Source organism: Osmerus eperlanus, chromosome 15 (assembly GCF_963692335.1).
Source record: "Osmerus eperlanus chromosome 15, fOsmEpe2.1, whole genome shotgun sequence".
Taxonomy (NCBI): domain Eukaryota; kingdom Metazoa; phylum Chordata; class Actinopteri; order Osmeriformes; family Osmeridae; genus Osmerus; species Osmerus eperlanus.
In genome coordinates, this window is record NC_085032.1 from 3,661,634 (window position 1) to 3,683,834 (window position 22,201).

Consider the following 22,201-nt stretch of genomic DNA (forward strand, 5'->3'; position numbering starts at 1 on the left):
CCTGGCTACACCCCTGCTATCTGTAAAACTTTCCAGAAGGTAGCAGAATAGTTCCTAACTATTGGACAGATGCGCAACAGACAGGGCTTAGAGAATGTCGTATTGTACTGACATGTACAGATGGGAATGTGAAGAACAGTGTGTCTGTAGAGGACTGACACATACTGTAGTCATGAGTGGAAGCTGTCACAGTTGGTCGATGCTGTTTTGTTTTTTTTAGCTTTGAACCCTATCAAGAATCTTAGCTATGCCAGGCTCAAGATATACAGCTAATATTTTAGAGAGCATGGGACAGGACCGTCATCCTCTTTTACCCTTAACAACAACAAGCTCAACCAGATTACAACGAACTATAATAACAAAGGTGCACCAAAGACACACACACACACAGACACACACAGTCATATAGTCATACAGTATAGCCACATCTATCAAATTCAGGGTGACAGAGCCATTAGCTACAACAGATCTGGGAGCAACTTGAAGGGAATATAGAATGAAAGGAGGACAAAGCATCTGTCACGCTCCCCTGGCTCCGTCAGGGCTCCTGCCTCTGATCTCTCATTCTCTCTCAGCTCCGCTGACCCACACAGGGGCTCCTGCCTGCGGAGGGTTAACACCTGCACTGGAGCCTCCACACTGTCACAGTTTTGGTGGCCTTGAGCAGGAGAAAGGGCTAGGGTCAGCCATTGGTGGCCTTAGGTGGCGTTGTAGTGAGTGATATTATGATCAACTTGCTCACTCAGGAGTAACAGAAATAGTAACAAGATAATCCCTAATACCCCAAAAGTTATTCAAGCTGTGTGTACCAAACGATCTTTATCTCCAAACACCCCAACATGTCAACACACTTCCAGAGCACAGTGATACCCATCAGAACATGACACCAGGATGGATCATTTAAACATGTACACTTTTATCTTTATTAAAGGAGACATTTGTAGGATAGTTACTGCAACACAAAATGAAATGACCCTAAATAAATGATCAACATAGAGTTTGGGTACAGTCTGTCTCTTGGAGACAGTCATGTCCACCACCAGGCTGTTGACCTTGGTCCGTAAATGCCCATCAGAAGTTCAGAGGATGATTCAGAGTTTGAACAAAATGTAGTAGACACTAGGGCTGCTGTACCTACAACAACAGAACACTCAATCCAGCTCCAGCCACCGCAAGACAGACAAGCTATAGTGTGACAGATAACAAGTCTGTCAGTTGTCTTGCGTGAAGATAAACTTTGCTTAAACCAGCTTAATTCTTTTCAACTGGAGCAGAAAGGCTTCCTCTGCAGAGATGAAGGGAATACTCCATGGCATCAGGGTTAGGATTCCCATGTCTCGTCCAATAAGGACTCTGAGATCCTGTGCTGAATTGATACGATGCCATGGATTTCAGGTTGTGGCCTAGTTCAGAGGCCCTTTGGAGGTCACCTGGAAAGTACATTCTTAACAAGCCAGGCTGTTTTTTTGTGTGTTTTTTATTTGGAGTAGACATGTAAACCTGTCATTATAAACAGTTGATAACAAAAGTGTTCATTATGATCTGATTGACTTTTTACAATCTGTTCTTAATCAAGTAGAATTTAATTTAGTTTTAGAGTGAAAAGATGCCACACTTCAGAGACTTGATATGAATGACATGAGAAAGTCATCCAGGGCTAAACGACTTGAACAGAACTATAGAGACCAAGTCTCCTCAAAGCTCCTTCCCAACTCCTGAAGACCCAGCCCCTCCTAAACCCACCCCAAACTATACCCAGCCCCTCCTAGACTCACCCCAAACTAGACCCAGCCCAAACTAGACCCACCCCAAACTAGACTTAGCCCAAATGAACCCCAGCCCAATGTAGACCCACCCCAAACTAGACCCAGCCCAAACTCCTGAAGACCCAGCCTGAACTAGACCCACCCCAAACTAGACCGAGCCCAAACTAGACCGAGCCCAAACTAGACCCAGTCCAAACTAGACCCACCCCAAACTAGACCCAGCCCAAACTAGACCCACCCAAACTAGACCCAGCCCAAACAGAGCCCACAGAAAAACTCACTACAGGAGAAAATATGGAAGAAACCTTGGGAGGAGCAATTCAGTGAGGCATCCCCTCCTCCAGAGACGGTTGGTGAAAGAGAGGAGCAGAACACAGGCTTACATAGTCATACAGCAGGGAAGTGTCAATGGGTTTTGAAACACCAAAATCCATTGTTCGACTTGGTAGATGTAGGAAGGGACCGGGAAACTCGCTGTTGCCCGTCATGGAGACTGGTTTCCGGTTGGCGACCAGGTCCAGCGTTGGCAGACCGACGACCAGGCAGGTGCTGGCAGCTCAAACCCCCCACACCACAGGGGATGTGTGGAGGGGGGACAGAGAGGGGAGAGCAGGGATTAGAGAATGCCAGGATTATTATAATGAAATCCCCACCGGTTAAGTGTGGACTAAGTGCAGCAATTTAGCAGAGCAAAAAAAAAGGGTATTTGATGCAGCCCTAGACACTAAGACAGCGCCAGCCCCCCTCGGTTGGAATATGAACTCTGTTCCAGGGGAGAGAACTCTAAAATAAGTTATATTTATATAATAAGGGTGAGAATGCCCCGTCCCCTGTTGTCACCAACTAGTAACGGAAACTATAACAATAGCAGGTGTGTGAGTGGTGCATGTGTGTAATGATCTCTCTCAGTATGGCTGGGTGGAATTGTTTCTTGGTTCAGGGCACGAGCAGAGAACATTAGCTTGTTATGTCTCAGTGTCAAGATGAGGTGCTGAGAGACCTGAAACCTTGAAAGAGACAGAGAGAGAGAGAGAGAGAGAGAGAGAGAGAGAGAGAGAGAGAGAGAGAGAGAGAGAGAGAGAGAGAGAGAGAGAGAGAGAGAGAGAGAGAGAAGAGAGAGAGAGGGGAGCAGAGATAGAGAGAGACACGGAGAGAGAAGAGGAGAATAGAGGAGAGTGATAGAGACAGGGAGAGAGAATTATATAGAGATAGAGAATGATAGAGAGATAGGGAAAGAGGAGAGTGATAGAGAGACAGGGAGAAAGAGGACGAGAGAGAGGAATAGAGTGATAGTAACAGGAAGAGTGAAGAGGAGAGAGAGGAGGAGAGTGATAGAGACAGGGAGAGAGATGAAGAGAGAGAGGAGGAGAATGATAGAGATACAGGGAGTGAGAGGAGAAGAGAGACAGAGAGAGTGATGAGGAGAGGGAGAGGAGGAGAATGATAGAGAGAGGAGGAGAGAGAGGAGGAGAGTGATAGAGAAACAGGGAGAGAGGAGGAAAGTGACTGGGAAAGAAACAGGTAGAGAGAGGAGGAGAGTGATAGAGAGAGAAACATAAAATATTGAGAAAGAGAGCATCCAGGTCTAGCCTGAGAGAACAACCCATCAATCTAAGATTCAAGATACAGTCATGGTTACCAGTGTTTATGACAGGGTGAAAGGGTTAGTTAAGAGTTAAGACCAGGTCCATAAGTCAACAAACTTTGGAGAGCAGAGAGGAACAAATCCTTTAAGAAGCGGTGTCAAAGAGTCAGTGTGAGCTTTATGGTGTGGACATGTACTTACATGATGAGAACTTGCTAAATGAATGGCTTTAATCTCCTATATAATCCATGAAGGTGATGAAAAGGTAAATGTATTTCTTGGGAAGAAGGAGGGAGAGAGAGGAGGTGGACCATTGTGGAGGGCCAAGGTTGTTAGGATTAGGACTAGTTCAGTCTGACTGAGACCAGTGGCCATATTTACAAAACACTTTATTTTAACACTAAGAGTTCTCCTAAATAGTAGTAAAAGTTCTTAGCTAAGAGTTTCCTCCTAAAACATATTCACAAAGCCGCTGAGACCAACTTTTACTAAAGTATGGTTGACCTTGTTGCTATTCACGATGTCAACAAGCTTACCATCTATACCCACAATGATTTACTAGTAGGGGATGGATCTCTGTCAATGATTTCATCCTATAAATATTGTATAACAAAGTATTATGTTGCGATATGTAAGTATATAAGTTTTTTTTATTGCCAAATTCAAATGTAGGTTGTCACTAATGAAACAAGTATATGTTGAGCTAATTGTCAGTGTCTTACGTGTGCATCTCATAATGAATATTCATAAAGGTATGAATTGTCAATGTGTCTGCAAAGGGTATATTGTTTGATGCAATGTCATGTGTTCTACTGATGGATGGTTGATCTACTACAATCATAATACCCGACGATACTTTTTCAAAAGCTCATTAGCATTATCATTGCCAGCAACAGACATTTTAGGATTTTTTGTGATTTGGTCTTAGTGACTTCGGAGCGAAGTTCTGTGAACTTTTCACAGAATTAGGAGCTGGTTTAAGTGCTTAAACGCTTTGAGTAAGAGTCCAAAAATTAAGAGTTTCTCCTAAATCGGCAAGTTGGGAGCTACTTTTAGCCTTTAGATGTTTCGTGAATACGGTCCCTGGTCTAGTCTGAGTCTGGTCTGAGTATTTCTGTGACTAAGAAGTCTGGTCAATCCTGCACATGCCTATGCCAGACTGACATAACTGATACCTACATTAATCTACTTAAGAAAAACAGCTTCAAGATTCCTTGGTTATCTGTTGAATCTGATAAAAGGCTCAAGACGCACTTGTTCCGGGAGTACAATGGTACTTACAGTTTTTCTCAGTCGCTTTGGTGCATTTCTCACATCACTATTTACATTTGCACAACAGTTAATGCAGTTCTCAAAACAATTAGTACAAACTGAAAAACCTAGTTGATAACCTGCAAAAGCGTGTCACTTGCTCAAAATGGATAACTCATTCCTCAAAAGCAAGTATTCATGTCAATGAAAGTGTCAGTGTCATCAAGATGAAAAGTCCCGACACCATTGTTTATGAACAAGATAGTCAAATGGCTTTGTCATGTTTTCATTATGACAGTTTACTCTGTAAATGTTTTCCAATGCAAAAAATTCAGATCTTGGTAACACTACCTGAAAATGCTCAAGACAGCACTATATACTATTTGCACAGCCATTTGAAAAATACAGTAAAGTTACACATTACTGTATTTAGGGAGGTAAATGAGTACAAGACACTGAATATGTATGTTTCACATTTTTACTGCATATGCTCTTTGCAATTCTAATTTGTTCACAGCATTGTGCAAACGAAAAAATACACCCTTATTTATAACAAATATAAACTCCCTTTGGGTACAGCTGTGCACAACGGTAAACAATATTGCAGTACAACATGCAACAACAACATCAGGGATCCACCTATGTACTTGGCCTCTTCTTCCTCTTCCCCTGTTTTGTCCCCTTCCTCCCCGCACCCTCACCCCTCTTCCTCAAGGCTGACCTTCCATTTCTGTGTCACAGTATTGTAGAAATGGTACACACTATGTCCTGCTTGGTTCATATGTGCTTGTAAAGTGGGGGTTTATGGGACTCAGCTCTGACAGTGATTATAGAGAAGTGGCTTATCATTGGTTGCAACTGATACTTCACACACCCCTTCTCTTCAGTGAAAGCTGAGATTCACCTGAGAGAAATGGTTCAATTTAGGAGACATTTTCAGGAAAAAAAATATTTTAAAAAACTTTGTAAAATTTGCTTGACAGATTTTGACAACTAGTTCAACATTTTTGTATATAATGACTCAAACAATGAAATGAGGACTATTAGTTTTATATGGAATGACTATTCAGCATTCACAAGTATAGTTAATTTTGACTGACATGACATAAGCAAATGATAATGTTATAAAACAGCAGAGAGTTGTATGAAAGCAATTGATGCATGTCCAAACGCACTTGCAATTTGTTGGAAGGAATGAGAAACTGCTACTATGATGTGCACAAATGACTAAATGTTGTGGAGGTTGAACTAACTGTTGTGCAAATGTAAATAGTGATGAGAGAAATGCACCAAAGCGACTGAGAAAAACTAAGAATGGTTTGCTGGACCCCATGTTAGTTTCCTCAAGGATCACAATGACTCTTGCTTAGAGCCTTGCTGCTCTTGTTGGCTGTGGTAACTGATTTAAATAGTTGAAATATTTTTTTACTGTTGCTTGGTTATCTACAGGTACACTTGCACTTATAGCTATTCATGTTGTTTACAGTTTTTTTTATTCGCTTTGGTACTATTTTCACAAGTAAGGTGTACATTTTCAAAACTCTTAGTACAAAAATCCAAACTGATCACACTTGTAACGCAGCTAGTCATTCTTTCAAAACCTGATGGAATGCTTTCAGTCAGTTGCACATGTTTCCAGTCCACATAATCATTGTTTCAAACACAAGATTATTGTAATATGTAATGGGAACATTTGGTTTAATCACCGAAACACAACAGTATGATCTTCTTTCAGTTTAGTACTTTTAACAATCAGTTCATCCAACAGCAAACAATGCAAGATACATGTTTCAAATCGGCCTTAGAAGTGCTGAAATTAATATGTTCCAGTACTATGTAAAAGACAGATTACACAGTTTCACATTAGGAAATACACTTACATTACTCACATTTACATAATACTAAATAATAATTTCCACAATATCCATCCTATGTGTAATCAAGTGAAGGATCAATGAAGACATCGTCTACAATCATTTGGGCAAATTACGTAGTTTTTACTATTTTTCAGATATAATTGTAACATAGGTATACTTTCTATTATGTAACTAAATGAGAACAAAACATAACATTTAGAGGCCCCATGCCCACCTCTCTGACCTCTCTGTTGGTGCCCATGCCCACCCCTCTGACCTCTCTGTTGGTGCCCATGCCCACCTCTCTGACCTCTCTGTTGGTGCCCATGCCCACCTCTCTGACCTCTCTGTTGGTGCCCATGCCCACCTCTCTGACCTCTCTGTTGGTGCCCATGCCCACCCCTCTGACCTCTCTGTTGGTGCCCATGCCCACCTCTCTGACCTCTCTGTTGGTGCCCATGCCCACCTCTCTGACCTTTCTGTTGGTGCCCATGCCCACCTCTCTGACCTCTCTGTTGGTGCCCATGCCCACTTCTCTGACCTCTCTGTTGGTGCCCATGCCCACCCCTCTGACCTCTCTGTTGGTGCCCATGCCCACCTCTCGGACCTCTCTGTTGGTGCCCATGCCCACCTCTCTGACCTCTCTGTTGGTGCCCATGCCCACCTCTCTGACCTCTCTGTTGGTGCCCATGCCCACTTCTCTGACCTCTCTGTTGGTGCCCATGCCCACCACTCTGACGGATCCCTTGTCCACGAGCTCTTCCTATTCCTTGCTGTCTATCCTGCTATGTTGAAAGAAATTGCCAGTGTTTACGCCCCCACTTTTACGTATATCTAATGACCAATTGTGGTTACCCCAATCTGAAATCAAGTAGCAATAACGAGTATTCATCATGTGTTGTTAATTTATATGTTCGTACAAAAACACATTTTATTTCTGTAGTTCTCAAAATCAATATACTGTTTATGGCTGAAATGAAAATATATAGGTTTACCAAACGGTTCAGTGATTAACCATTAAGATCAGTTGGATTAAGTGTTGGTCAAATGTATTTACGCAAATTAGATGAGAAGCATATCAAAAGTATTGTGAGCATTGCATTGTGAAAGACAATTACTTCATATGAAAGATATTTCTTTGATGACACACTGATTAGGTGTGGTGAAAAAGTGATTGTGTAATTTTGTGCATTGTACTTTGTCAATTGAACATGTGATTACATGTTTGAAAAAACAGACTTTTTGATGATCTGCTTTGAGTTTTGTACTAACAGTTGTGAGGTTTTACCACATACTTGTGAGAATAGTACCAAAGCGAATAAAAAAAACAATAATTGTAACTTGTTTAACTACATGCTCTTGTGGTTCTTCCCTTTGGCACTTATTTTGGTTGTTCACAATATGTGCTTCATGTTTTGGCTACCCGCAATGTTTTTTGGGGCTATCTTGTTGTTATCAGTGACCTATGCACTTTGTAAAGCTCTCTCTTGGAAGTCGCTTTGGATAAAAGCATCTGCTAAATGAATAAATGTAAATGTAAATGAAGTGACTGTACTGAATGTATCACTTGTGCCAATGAGTCAGATACCATAGTAATGACTCCACAGTACTGTAGGTGAATTTTGATGGTTCAATACTGCCGTAAAGAATTGCAACATAACTTTCTGTAATTTACTGAAAAGTATTCAAAATCATTTTAAGCAACTTTAACTCATGTGTCAACAACTCAGCACGTAAAACATGATTCTACACAATCTTTTGCGCCAGGACAAAGTGCATACTCTAAGGGGGAGTCAATAGTTGAAAAGCATCTAGTGTGAAATCCTTCAGCATCCAACCAGCTTGTCATGGCCCATTCACTGAACCTTGAACTCAGCTCCTCACATCCGCTAATCTGTTAATCTACATTGACGTGTATGTACTCAGACAGATACTGTACACAGAAGATGGGAGGGAGTCACTTACGTCTCAAAAGCCATCATGAATATGCCAAACAAGTCAAGCAAAATGTTTTCGTAGGAATTGAAATAAAATGTAAATACAATTTTAAGATAATTCATGAACCCAAATCACCACTCACTGGCCCTCAAGGGCATTCTTCTAAAGTTGAGTTTATGTCTTGTGAGTTTGTATACAGTTGCATTCTTTCCTATCTCCAGACATCACTGATGTTTGAGACACACATATGTGTTTACATGATGAAAAGCAACTGATACTTTATCAAAGCTACCTGTATGAGCTGGAATTGTTTCTCATCCATCTTGGCTGCTGTCCAATTAGTGTGCTAGGTGCCTACGTGCAGTTTGTTTGTGCTGAGCGTCAACTGGCAGTTGTTCCGGCTGACCAGTAGATAAAGGACTGTCAACAGGTTTAACCTGTACGTTCAGCATCACAAGCTTCTGCCTGCTGAATAAACTAGAGTAAATGGTGTGGTGCCTGGTCCATCCTGTGAGCAACATACCACTGCAGGTCAAACCCTGGTCATGCCTGGGCCCTCTCAGGTGCCTCTAGTGGAATAACCACGGCAGTTCTGAACTCTGGCTTCATCAGGGATTTACAACTTATTTGTGGGTGTGTTGTAAGAGACAGACAGTTGTTACTGCTTTAAGAACAGAGTAATAGGGATATAGGGAGTCATGTGGTTGAGCGGTTAGGGAGTTGGGCTAGTAATCTGAAGGTTGCCAGTTCGATTCCCGGCCTTGTCTAATGACGTTGTGTCCTTGGGCAAGGCAATTCACCCTACTTGCCTCGGGGGAATGTCCCTGTACTTACTGTAAGTCGCTCTGGATAAGAGCGTCTGCTAAATGTAAATGTAAGAACACTATAAGTGTATGAGATTCCATACATTCAAAATATTTTTTTGCAGCTTAATGTTGGACTGTGTTTGTTTTGTGATTAGCAACTGTGCTATATGCTAAGTAAAAAATTACACACTAACATTACCAAATAACATGATAAAATCCCTAACCTGAACCCTGGCCATGGCCCTAACACTACTCCTGCCTGACACCTTAGCCCTAGCTCTAACCATAGTTTCAGTCTAAAAAAAATGATTGAAGACAGGTTGGATCTGAAGGTCAGTAGACAAAGTAATTCTAAAATATATTTACTATTACCCAACCATGTTAAAGAGAGATATGCATTGATTTAGGTTGGGGGTTTAGCTCTAGGATTAGCACTTGGGCTAAATTGCAGGCTAATTCTGAGACATCTGATGCAGAGAAAAAAAAGAAGAAAAAAAAGTTGAGGAGGACACCTTTCCGTGAGAATCCTTATCTGAGCAGGAAGCAAGAGCCAAAAATGTACTGTCTTCTTAAAGAAGCATGAAGCTGCTGGTTAAGACACCACCTCCCAGATCCTAGTCAGGATATTGTGCATCGTCCTGATAAGCAATCTGCCAGCTGCCTTGTACCATGAATTCCATTATACTGTGGCTCATATGATTCATCTTTTTCTTCCCTGTTTTTCTCCACGTCCTGTCTCTCAATGTCTTTGCCTTGCCTCTGTTTTCTCTCTCTCAGTGCTTCCTAGGTTTTTGATCATCTCCAAGTGGCATTAAAATGAAAACAGCCATTAGTGCGGAGCCACATCTGAGGCCCAGGCAGGCCAGAGGGCTCTCCATGCTTCTCTGCGCTTCTCTCAGGACTGTTTGGAAAGTGATCGGATTTCAGCCGATATGGTGATTTATTTATATGTGAAGAGAAGGAAATAATTTGTGTGTGAAAAAACAGAGATGTAGTGATTAAGTCCTGACACCTTTCATCAACACTGAGAGCAGAAGATAACAACCAGCCAAACAATCCCCTTGTTTTGTAATGGATCTTCTCTGACTGCCTGGGATGTGTGTGTGTGTGTGTGTGTGTGTTGAGGAGAATGAGGAGGGATAGAGAAAAAGAGTAAGGGGGGGGGTGAACATCCGTGTCCATTAGTAAGTTCAGAGGGTTAGCAAGGCCCTCCTGTAGTGGGGAACTCATCCCACTAAAAGCCAGTGCAACAGAGTACACCTGATGTCAGTCTCTCAAACCCCCCAATCTCACATTAACTTGATAAAATGTATTTTTTTCATAACCATAATTGACTATACAAATAATCAGATAACAAATTGCACTTCTGTGAATTTGGCTTTGATATGTTGTTTGCTCTGTAATGTATCAGGGAGATGTTTTTCAGACGTAGATCACAGTAGTCTGTGTGTTTTACTGCAGGTCCCTAGATAGCTCATCCCAGAGATGCGGGGTCAGATTGGCCTCCTCAGTCTTTGATGATGTTGTTGTCTCCCCTATGTGATAACACATGGATGGACTCAGCTCTGCCCGGGATGCTTGTTTGTCAGGAAGATGAAAGAGGATCAGAGCACAGAACCAGGATCAGCATCTTCTAAGACAGAACCAGGTTCTAGTACTTGTCTGCACTCCAGATAGAACCAGGTTCTACTATTTGTCTATACTCAAGACAGAACCAGGTTTTAGTACTTGTCTGTCCTTCAGACAAAACCAGGTTCTAGAACTTGTTTGTCCTCCAGATAGAACCAGGTTCTACTATTTGTCTATACTCAAGACAGAACCAGGTTCAAGTACTTGTTTGTCCTCCAGACGGAACCAAGTTCTAGCTCTTGTTTGTCCTCCAGACAGTAGTCTTCCCCAAATCCTCACCTTGTTCTGTCTGTTCCTTCTGTCTTCTTCTAACCCTGACCCTGACATCTCCTCCTCCTGTTCCTCCCCCTCGTCCTCCTTCATGCCCTGCAGTGTGTTTAAAACCCAGAGGTAATGAGGGGGAAAAAAGGACAACAAGCAGAGATGTCCCTACAAACATGAGGCAGGAGGGAAAGTATTCACTGACAACTGTGCTGATTACAGCAGAGCAGCAGCCTCTGAGCACAGGTCAGGTTTTTGTAATTTGAGCCTCAGTATAAACACACACATCTGAGAAGCTTCCAGAACACCTGGCTACTGACATTCACCCCATAGAGTCTCTAGCATACCTGCTGCCTGACAGGCCAGCTTCTCTCCTACCATACCTGCCTGTCAGGCTACCTTCCATACTACCACGCCTGCCTGTCAGGCTACCTTCTATACTACCATACCTGCCTGACAATCTACCTTCTCTACAACTACACCTGCTGCCTGACAGGCTACCTTCTCTACTACCACACCTGCCTGCCTGAGAACCTTCTCTCGAACCATACCTGCCTGACAGACAACATTCTCTAGAACCATACCTGCTTCATAGGCTACCTTATCAACAACTACACCTGCTGCTTGACAGGCTACTGCTGACAGCAACCATAATCATCACATCAACATATTAATTTAACACTATCAACTAAAGCGACATACAGGAGGGATTTGAACCGGGGATCTCTTGACCACTGACCCTTTTAGATTTCCTTTTCAAGGCAATCAGCATTAAAAAGTCTACAACATAATGGTAGGTGTGTGGTGTGCTCTCATGAGTCTGGTATAGTCACCTTTATGGCCTTCTGTTTTGTAAACACTCCAAGCTTGTCCATGTAGACTGGCTGTGGATGCCAAACACAGTGAAGTGCTTGAGGTGCTGCACCCCGCCTCAAAGGCATTCAGGTCACTGATCACTGTAGCTCATTAGATTTCAAGTGCTGCCTGATCTGCTAGCCTCCCTCAACCTCTACCATCCATTCTCACTATCCTCAAGGTCTGTCCCTAGATTGACATGCTCCCACAACCTACAGACCCAGATCCATCCACACACATAATGCAGAGCTTACCTCCACATACACAAACAAAACAGAGACTACCCCCTACATACACACACACGGTGCAGAGTCTACCCCACTACACAGCCCGTCATCCAAGGGGCTCCGTCAGCAAAGTGCTGGTCATCAGCTGGGGCTTAACCCTAACCCTCTTTTAGAGAGCCAGCAGTCACTTAAAGGACGTCTCTAAATCCATTTCCCCTCTACCATCCTCCTGAGCTCTGGTCTGCACTGATGGCTGCCAGTACGAAGAGCTTTCCTTTCAGCCTCTCATCACACCTGGAGTGCCTTTCTCTATTGTGTGTGTTCTGAAGTAGAGGACACGTCTCAACTCTCAGCTGTGCTGGATAGAGGTCATTTATACAGTACATTGCCTTAGATAGGCCACTGTATAGTGGACATTGTTAGGCAGTGCACTTTTGGGCAGACCAGCCCTACCCAATTGTGCAAAATACATATTCAGTCATATTCACACATTTTGTACAAATCTGTCAATGATAGTTGCCTGTTTCAAAGCCCTGTGATAACTGGTAAAGTGCAAAACTAGTCTGGTTGTTTTCTTTGGGTAGGTCTGCCATCTGCAGGCTGCATAAGACACTGCACATACTAGTAGGTAGTGATACATTTAGGGCAGGGGTCGGCAACCCGCGGCTCTAGAGCCGCATGCGGCTTTTTAGCGGCTCCCTGGAGCTTTTTCAAAAATATGAAAATGGAAAAGGATGGTGTGAACATATTTTTTGTTTTAATTATTAAAACAGAAATGTTGAAAAAATATTTATTATACACATTTTTACAGCAAAATGTGTATGTGTATAATAAATATTTTATTTCAACATTTCTGTCAACGAAGATTTACGTCATAGCCTGCGACACACGTTTCTTTAAGCTCGGCGTAGTGCCACAGGTGGCTGTTGCAAACAAACCGGCGGGTGTGTCATGGGCCATGGATCCCAAAGGGAAAAAGAGAAAGATAGCTGAGGAGAACAGAGGATTCAACAGTTCTTGGACCGAATCATTTGCTTTCATTGCCAATGCGGAAGGATTGCCTGCATGTTTGCTTTGTAATGAGAAGTTGTCAAATAACAAAAAGAGTAACGTGGAAAGACATTTCCAGGGAAGGCATGCTACATTTGCAGCCGAGTACCCAGTTGGGAGTGAGAGAAAAAGTGCGATTGCATGAATGCTCATTATGTATTTGTAGCCTACTTATCATTTTGATAGTAATATAGACCAATTATCACCCTACGTCACACCACTATCAAGCATGCTCAACTGCGCATGTCGGCTGCAAAGGAAGGACTTCTCCCAGGTATACACTTGCAGTGTCGATCAGGTCATCATATATCTCTGGCCACTGGATTTCAGAGCTTGACATTAACTTTTTGAGGCACCTGTCCTTTGGACAAATACATTTACGTTTCATTTGTCCATGCACAAAAGTCACTTGACCCCCGATTCCTATAAATAGCCTAACGATGTGATAGGGCAAAACTAGCCTGGCTACCCAGCTAACACATGACGTTGCGGCAACGTTGCCAGTAAGTGCTCAGTTGGTAACCCGCGACGTTACCTTCTGGCAACGTCGTGGCAACGTCGTAGCTACGTTATAAAGGGAATGTTGCCAGTTGGTCCCATGGACAACGTTGCCACGACGTTGTACCTTGGTCGGCTGGTTACGTTATTTTTAGACCCGTGGGCAACGTTGCCGCGACGTCGTACCTTGGTCGGCTGGTTACGTTATTTGTTGGTCCCCTGGACAACGTTGCCGCAACGTCGTACCTTGGTCGGCTGGTTACGTTATTTTTTGGTCCCCTGGACAACGTTGCCGCGACGTCGTACCTTGGTCGGCTGGTTACGTTATTTTTTGGTCCCCTGGACAACGTTGCCGCGACGTCGTACCTTGGTCGGCTGGTTACGTTATTTGTTGGTCCCCTGGACAACGTTGCCGCGACGTCGTACCTTGGTCGGCTGGTTACGTTATTTTTTGGTCCCATGGACAACGTTGCCGCGACGTTGTACCTTGGTCGGCTGGTTACGTTATTTTTAGACCCGTGGGCAACGTTGCCGCGACGTCGTACCTTGGTCGGCTGGTTACGTTATTTGTTGGTCCCCTGGACAACGTTGCCGCGACGTCGTACCTTGGTCGGCTGGTTACGTTATTTTTTGGTCCCATGGACAACGTTGCCGCGACGTTGTACATTGGTCGGCTAATTACCTTATTTTTAGACCCGTGGACAACGTTGCCGCGACGTCCTACCTTGGTCGGCTGGTTACGTTATTTTTTGGTCCCGTGGACAACGTTGCCGAGACGTTGTACCTTGGTCGGCTGGATACATTAATTTTGGTACCATGGGTTAAGTTGCGGCTAAGTCGCTCTTTGGTCGCAGGACAACGGATCTCGAGTGCATATAGTGGTTTATCCAGAGATGGAGAGATCACACTGGACTGCTCTCAGTTCTGACACTTTTGCAATGTACCCATAGTCTACATGAATTTCAATCACACACAATATTAAATGTTGCACCCAGCACGTATAAATGTAGACAATGCATGTAATTCATGTGCAGCTCAGCCCCAGCATGTGATTGGTCATCAATTTTCTCATATGCAGAAACATAGCTTTAATAAATAAGACTGAATCTGGAATATAATTTAGTCTTTCATTCTTTACTATAAACATGTACAAAAGCAATCAATGTGTGATGTGTAACATGATTAAGCAAACATTCTTTGTATAGCACACCAAAGCTGTATGACACACAATGCAAATTTGTGCTCCAATAATTTGTGTGATACAAAATTGTTAAATGTGACCAAAAGGTAAGCGACTCTTAAGAGTTTCATTTCCAAAGACAAGTCATCACAGAATATTACAATTCTTCCTTAGCAAACCTGCCCCTCAGTCTGCCCCTGAGCAACAACTTTGCGCATGCCCATTTCAACGCATCGCTCAAATTGGGGTTTCAGAAGAGATTTTGCAGGGGTTCAACACCGTCTTGTACGCATTGGATTTCAACTGGAAATTAGCTACTTCAAAGGTGAGTTTCTTTACAGAAATATATAAACATATTTTAAGAAATTTGATGGGGCATACTTATACGTATATGTTTGAAATGTAGGCCATTTAGCCTGTTTATGTGCTATCAGATTCACATTGTTTACGTTAGGATTTCGATAGCTACATTACAGTAGAGGTTAAACCCCCCAGAAAGTTATGTTGAAATACTGAAAATGCATAGGCCTACATGTTTTCAAAGTTTAGCTTCTCACAAATCACCCACAAAAGAATCAGTGAAAATAAACGTTCAGAACTGTTAAAAAACCTTGTCCCAAAATAGTTTATTTAGCCCGGAATTTTCAAAGACTGTGGAGCTAGCGTGGCTGATCACGTTTTAATCACAGCAATGGCGTCTATAAAAGTATCATGTCACTAATTTTTCCAATTTGTACATGACATCTTTTTTTGGATAAGTTTATTCGTTTTAACCTTTTAGATGCGTGAGTTTTAAATATTTCCGACGCTTCCACCAGTTATTTTTCCAAAACGGCAGCTAGGTTGCTTTAATTAGCTTCCGTTACCTAGCAACCTAGCATAATACTCGTAGCAATGCTACTACCTGCTAGTGTTACTTGTTAGCCTACTAATTGTAAATTTTGAAGCCATACTATAGCGTTTGTCATGTAGTTTTTGTCTATCGGAAAACAGTCGGTTGGAATGTTCAGAATCACACATGTGCGACGCTACGATGTGGGGCCGTGCTTTCGAACGATCACATATGTGCAATGCTACTCCTTTTATATCAATATGCTATAACTATGTACATAAACTACATTCCATTTTCATTTCTGTACAGATTATCCTACCACCGTCACACGGCCTAGCACTGTGTCCCTGGGAAATGATGGTAAAGTAATGAATGACCGTTTAAAACAGTGACAATTGTATGAGCCATGGCAACCTAAAGGCTATGTTTTGAAGCAAAAGCATGACTTAAAACTTTTGCATCACCAGATTCCATACCCCTAGATGTCAACTCTGGTCTGGTGGAGGTGAACCAATTGGGGGCCCAGGAAAACAGCTGGCAGCCAGGCAAGTGCAAATATAAGACACTCAAAAAAATATATGCTTTGTATACAACCATTCAAGGTAACATTTGTTATTTACATAAATGTTACAGCTAATGTAGAAGAACCACAGTGTATGCCAATCATGCTAACTCTTGTAAACTTGTTTTACTTGTCTTTAATGATAGACACATTACAGGTTATGCTCCGGAAGATGGAGACATTGGAGGAGAACCAGCGAGAGGCTCTCCTATTCAGGCGACTACAGGGCAGACACACTGAAGAGGTGCCAGTGATGGACCTACAGGTGGCCCAAACACAGGCTGAACTCCAAGACCTTGAGGAGCGCCTTAAGGTGCTGGAGTTGCGAAAGAGAGTGGTAAGTGTTTGGAGATGCCATGAACTATGGCTTACACGCAGCGTTCAACGTTCACATTGGTGCTGACAATAAGTTCATGACTTCTAATTCCAGACGCTGTGATGAAGTGGAAGACGGGACTGGGAGAGAAAGCTGTGGAGCTCCTCATAGAGGAGACACTCAAACACAACCCGGCAGCCCGTTCAAAACAAGCCAGGTGAATGAATCATGATTGCAGCTTCCATATCCAACCTTTCACATGGCTATGTGACACAAATCTAGAATCACGTTTTTTTGATGATGTATATTATTTTAGATGTGATTTTTTTATGACTTGTATAGCGCCTTTTTACACGTGCAATTATGTTGATAGAACACTAACTTATTTTGTGCTTCATTGTCAGGGCCAACAGACAGGACCTGTAGCGGGGACTGGCAGAAGATTTTAATTCACTGTTTGGCACTTTGTTTGAAATAAAATGACAATGTTACATGGAAATGCTGCCTTGTTTATGATTAGCTGGAGTTAGGCTACACATCACACAAACCTCCTAAAGTTGGCTACCATGTAGCCTATTATACAAGAACAAGTAGCATTTTGGGCAAATGAGGTCTGCATATGAACCGCCCCAATATAAGCAGTAGAATTGAGAAATATAGGTTACTTAGTTAACGTTGCAGTTACGGACTGGCAACGTCACAAAATTACGTTGCTAGGAGGTCGCGGTTACGGACTGGCAACGTCGGAAAATGACGTTGCTAGGAGGTCGCGGTTACAGACTGGCAACGTCGGAAAATGACGTTGCTAGGAGGTCGCGGTTACAGACTGGCAACGTCGGAAAATGACGTTGCTTATGGCAAGCCTTTTTAACATTTAAAAGCTAAGTTTGACTATCCGGAATTAACATTGTAGATATCAACAACGTCTTTCTGACTAGTCGTAATTACATTTTGGATAGTTGGAATTGTCATTCAAGATATCTGTAACGTAATTGTGACTAGTCGAAACTACAGTTAGAGATATCTGTAATTCAGTTTTGACTAGGCAAAACTGAATTACAGATATCTGCAATGACGTCATTGGAAACGACATTCAACTCGTCACACATCTTAAATGACAATTGCGGATATCTGTAATTCAGTTTTGACTAGACAGAATGAAAGTTAAAGATATCTCAAACGTCATTATGACTAGTGCAAATTATTGTGCATGACGTTGCTCTATTTTAGATATCCATAAATACGTAATTCCCCCTCCCCGCCATAATCAAAGTGAATGGATAAACGAGCAGTCATGGCGTTGGCTGTAATCGAAAAAACCACCAGAAAATGGCATGACCACCTAACCCTAACCCTAATTAAAAGTTAACAGGTGCTCCGCCTAAAGTGGGATGCGGGCCTAACAATGATTTGCATACACATACAGATATCTGCAACGTCATTTCGCCTAGTCAAAACTCTAATTCAAGATATCTGTAATTACATTTTGACTAGGCAGAATGAAAGTTACAGATATCTCAAATTTCAGATATCTCTAATCAAAATTAATTTCAAGATATCTATAACTTGATAATAGATATCTACAATTAAATTATGACTATCCCTAACTGCAGTTAAAGATATCTACAACGTCATTTTGACTAGTCATAATTCCAGTTACAGATATCTACAACGTAATTTCGCCTAGTCAAAACTTAATTTAAGATATCTCAAAATGAACATGTAGATATCTTGAATTGAGGTGAATTAAAGATATCTTGAACTGGAGTTATGACTAGTCAGAATCAAATTGTAGATATCTCAAACTGGAATTACAGATATCTACAATTCAGTTGCGGATATCCGTAATTCACATAGTGGATATCCGCAACTGAATTGTAGATATCTGTAATGATAAACCCCATACAAATGAATGTCAAAAGTGACATCATTTGTCCTAGGAAGAATGTCTTTGTGGATATCTGAAATGACAATTATGGATAGGAAGAATGTAATTGCGGATATCTGAAATGTTCTTTTTGACTAGGCAAAACTGAATTACAGATATCTGCAACACATATCCAGTCTAGCTGTTAAATGTTAAAAAGGCTTGCCATAGTTGCTAGGAGGTCGCGGTTACGGACTGGCAACGTCGGAAAATGACGTTGCTAGGAGGTCGCGGTTACAGACTGGCAACGTCGGAAAAATAACATTGCCACGACGTCGCGGTTACGGACTGGCAACGTCACAAGATTACGTTGCGGTTACGTTCTGGCGTCCCACAGATGCACGGTCCCGCAACGTCGCCAAAGACGTTGCGGCAACGTATGTTTGGTCATCGAGTGACGTTGCGGCAACGTAAGGGCAACGTAACTGTGTTAGCTGGGTAACGGAGGTCACTTTCTCAGGTAAATGACGAATGAAACAGGCTCGGTTAAAGAAATCCGAGATGTTGGCTATCTTCAGCAGGCTCGTATCTACAAAAGGCAGTCCTCCCTGACGTTTTTACTGTGAAATGGAGTGAACGGGCAAAACTAGACTGGCTCGGGCAAAACTAGACTGGCTAACAAAGGTCGCTTTCTCAGGCAAATGATGAATGAAACAGGCTTGGTTAAAGAAATCCGAGATTCTGGCTGTCTTCAGCAGGCTTGTATCTACAAAAGGCAGTCCTCCCTGACGTTTAAAGTGTAGAATGGAGTGAAATACAACATTGTGCACACTGCCAGTGAGCGACCCGAGTCTGACTGAGGCTAACAACGTCAAAACAGTGTAACGGGGACGCAGTCTCACTCAGATTGCCGGTTTTACACAAATCACAAAAATAATCGGACCAGCTGGCTAAAAGCAGAATCTCTTTAAAGCTGCCCTGCTTGACTTTTAAGGTGTATAATTGACTGCAAAATTATGAACTTTGTGACATGACGTGAAGACATAGCTGCCGCATAAGATGCGGTCTACCGGGCGACATTCTCACTCAAATTTCAAGACTTTCGTAACCCGAATCAAAATTCTGATGTGACAGATCAATGGGGAATCAACTTTTCTCTTAACCCTCGTGCTGCCTTCGGGTCACATGACCCAAAGGTTCATAACGAACCATTGTTGTGTTTACCCAATTTTACCCAATACAAAAACAAATAAAAATAATTTTCTTTTAACCATTCCAATGTGGGGGGTCTGAGACAGCCCGACAGTTAAAAGAAAATGCTTCACTTTGTTTTTGTATGAGGTAAATTTGTCGCAATACGACGGTGGGTCACAATGACTGATGGGTCAGAATGACCCGAAGATAACACAAGGGTTAAAGGCTGTCCTTCTCGACCTTTTTGGTCTTTTTAAATCGAACTATTTGTATAATCCGGGTACTTCTCTAGCCATTATAAAGGCTATCCTTTCCCGGTTTTCTGCAGCCACATTGCGCGCTTACAGCCTTAGTCTATTGACACTTATACAGCATGTGTTGCCTTCATTATAAGGCTTATTTATTAAACAGATTTGTTTTTTTTGGTCCAATATGGCTCTTGACCCCTGATTTAGGGTTTGGATAGAGGGTTAGCACTAGGTTTGAGGGTTAGGATTAGGTTTCAGGGTTAGAGTTGGGTTTCAGGGTTAGAGTTGGGTTTGGCGGTCGCAGGACCTACAATAATATGATCTAAAAGTGGTAAAATGTGGTAAAGAAATCCATAGGCATTACATTGAATTTCCATTAAAAAAAGAGAAGTCAATATATAGAAATACACATTACACAATTTTGTGAACCAAGCAATTTTAGCTTGAGTTTGAAAAGATTCAAACCAAAATATCCCTCTCTTAACCCTCGTGCTGCCTTCGGGTCACATGACCCAAAGGTTCATAACGAACCATCGTTGTGTTTACCCAATTTTACCCAATACAAAAATAAATTAAAATAATTTTCTTTTAACCTTTGCAATGTGGGGGGTCTGAGACAGCCCAACGGTTAAAAGAAAATGCTTCACTTTGTCTTTGTATGCGGTAAATCTGTCGCAATACGACGGTGGGTCACAATGACTGATGGGTCAGAATGACCCGAAGATAACACAAGGGTTAAATTATGTTTTACCACGCCTCTCCTTTACTGTTTTTAAGTTTTCAGAGTGAGTGAATAACTAACCAGGATATTCGGCAAATTGTTAGGCTATTTGATCAACAATAGGAAAATATACAAGAGAACGCAGATTCTGTCTGTTTAACTAGGGAAATGTACAAGAGAATGAATGGTAAATGGACTGCATTTATATAGCGCGTTTTCTACCTTAGCGGCACTCAAAGTGCTTAAAGATCCTGTAAAGTGGAATTGAAAACAAGTTTTAAGTTCACCACACCACAGAAGAATGTGTTATTAACAACCCATCCACATTCAAATGAAAAAAAACACAGACAAGTATGTTAAATTAGGCTTTGAAATCGTGAGAAAATCAGCACTCTTCTCTGCTTGAGACTGGGGGGGCGTGTCGTCTGAAGGAGCTGAAGCTCCGCCCCTCGCTGCCTACCTACGACCCAGATAATGGACGCTACGTCAAGCCAAACAAAACAGTATAGAATTTGAATTTATTTGTTCAATGAGTGAAACATACAGATACATATAAATGAAATGTTCCCCTGAGCTGTAACACAGGAGTAAAAATGGACAGAGAGACATCTGTCTGCTGTCTCTGGTGTCCATTTGAGCTCCCCAACTACTACTAGCACATTAGCTACCATTTCACCAAAATACCATCATTCTACGCCGAGTAGCCTAATATCAAGTTAGCGGTTTGCACTAACTCATAGCAGAGATACCTCTGGAAAAGTTATCTAGTATAATTATAACAAGCACACAGAACTGAGCGATTAACTGCTGGCGGCGGTGGATGGTCCAGGTGCGACCGGAGGAGGAACGGCCGGGAGGGCGATGCTCGGTACGGCTCCGCGCTGCAAGAGAAGCCCTGTATCCCTGAACCCCGTTTGTCTCTTGTCCATGTTAAAATTATCTGCCGTGAAATGGTCACTGCATAGGCGGCTGTTAGAATTTAGGCCTAAATCATGTCTGATAACCACAATATTGTTATGGTCGTTAACGAATATATATATTCTTAGAACTTTATGTCAGTTCACACCACAACGATGGCATTAACAATAAGATAGTAATAGTAAGCAACACTCGTCATCAGGGCTCTCAAGTTTTGAAGACATTCAAAACAGTCAAGAGTGACATCCCCCCCCCCGTCGTCGTCGTCGTCAGGGGGTCCAAAAAAATAAATTTATTAATTAATTGCTTTTTACATGACATCTTTGAAAGGCAGCAATGATTAATGCATCCATGGCCAAGATATAATTATAAAATATGACATTATTTTAAAAGTGACCTATAACATCGACTATGCAAAACACTTAAATGTATTTAGTGCTAATAAAATTATTATGCCTATTTGGAAAGAGATGTTTATAATGTGACAATATGTCAGTCATCGTGTGATAACGAAAATAAGACTAGGCCAATAAATATAACAGACGAAGTATTGCAAGCTCCGTCAGAAATATCGGGCCTATGTTCGTCCCGCACTGGGTTCGAACCTGCCACCTCTGACATCCTCACCGCAACCACTACCA

At 42.1% G+C, this 22,201-nt stretch overlaps 1 long non-coding RNA gene across 1 annotated transcript; it reads left to right on the forward strand.

Moving 5' to 3' along the window:
- Positions 1-15,077: 15,077 nt before the first annotated feature.
- Positions 15,078-16,326, forward strand: LOC134034884 (uncharacterized). The gene is made up of 3 exons (XR_009932286.1): positions 15,078-15,227; positions 16,044-16,094; positions 16,202-16,326. It is a non-coding gene; the product is annotated as an uncharacterized LOC134034884 (long non-coding RNA).
- The last annotated feature ends 5,875 nt before the right edge of the window (positions 16,327-22,201 follow it).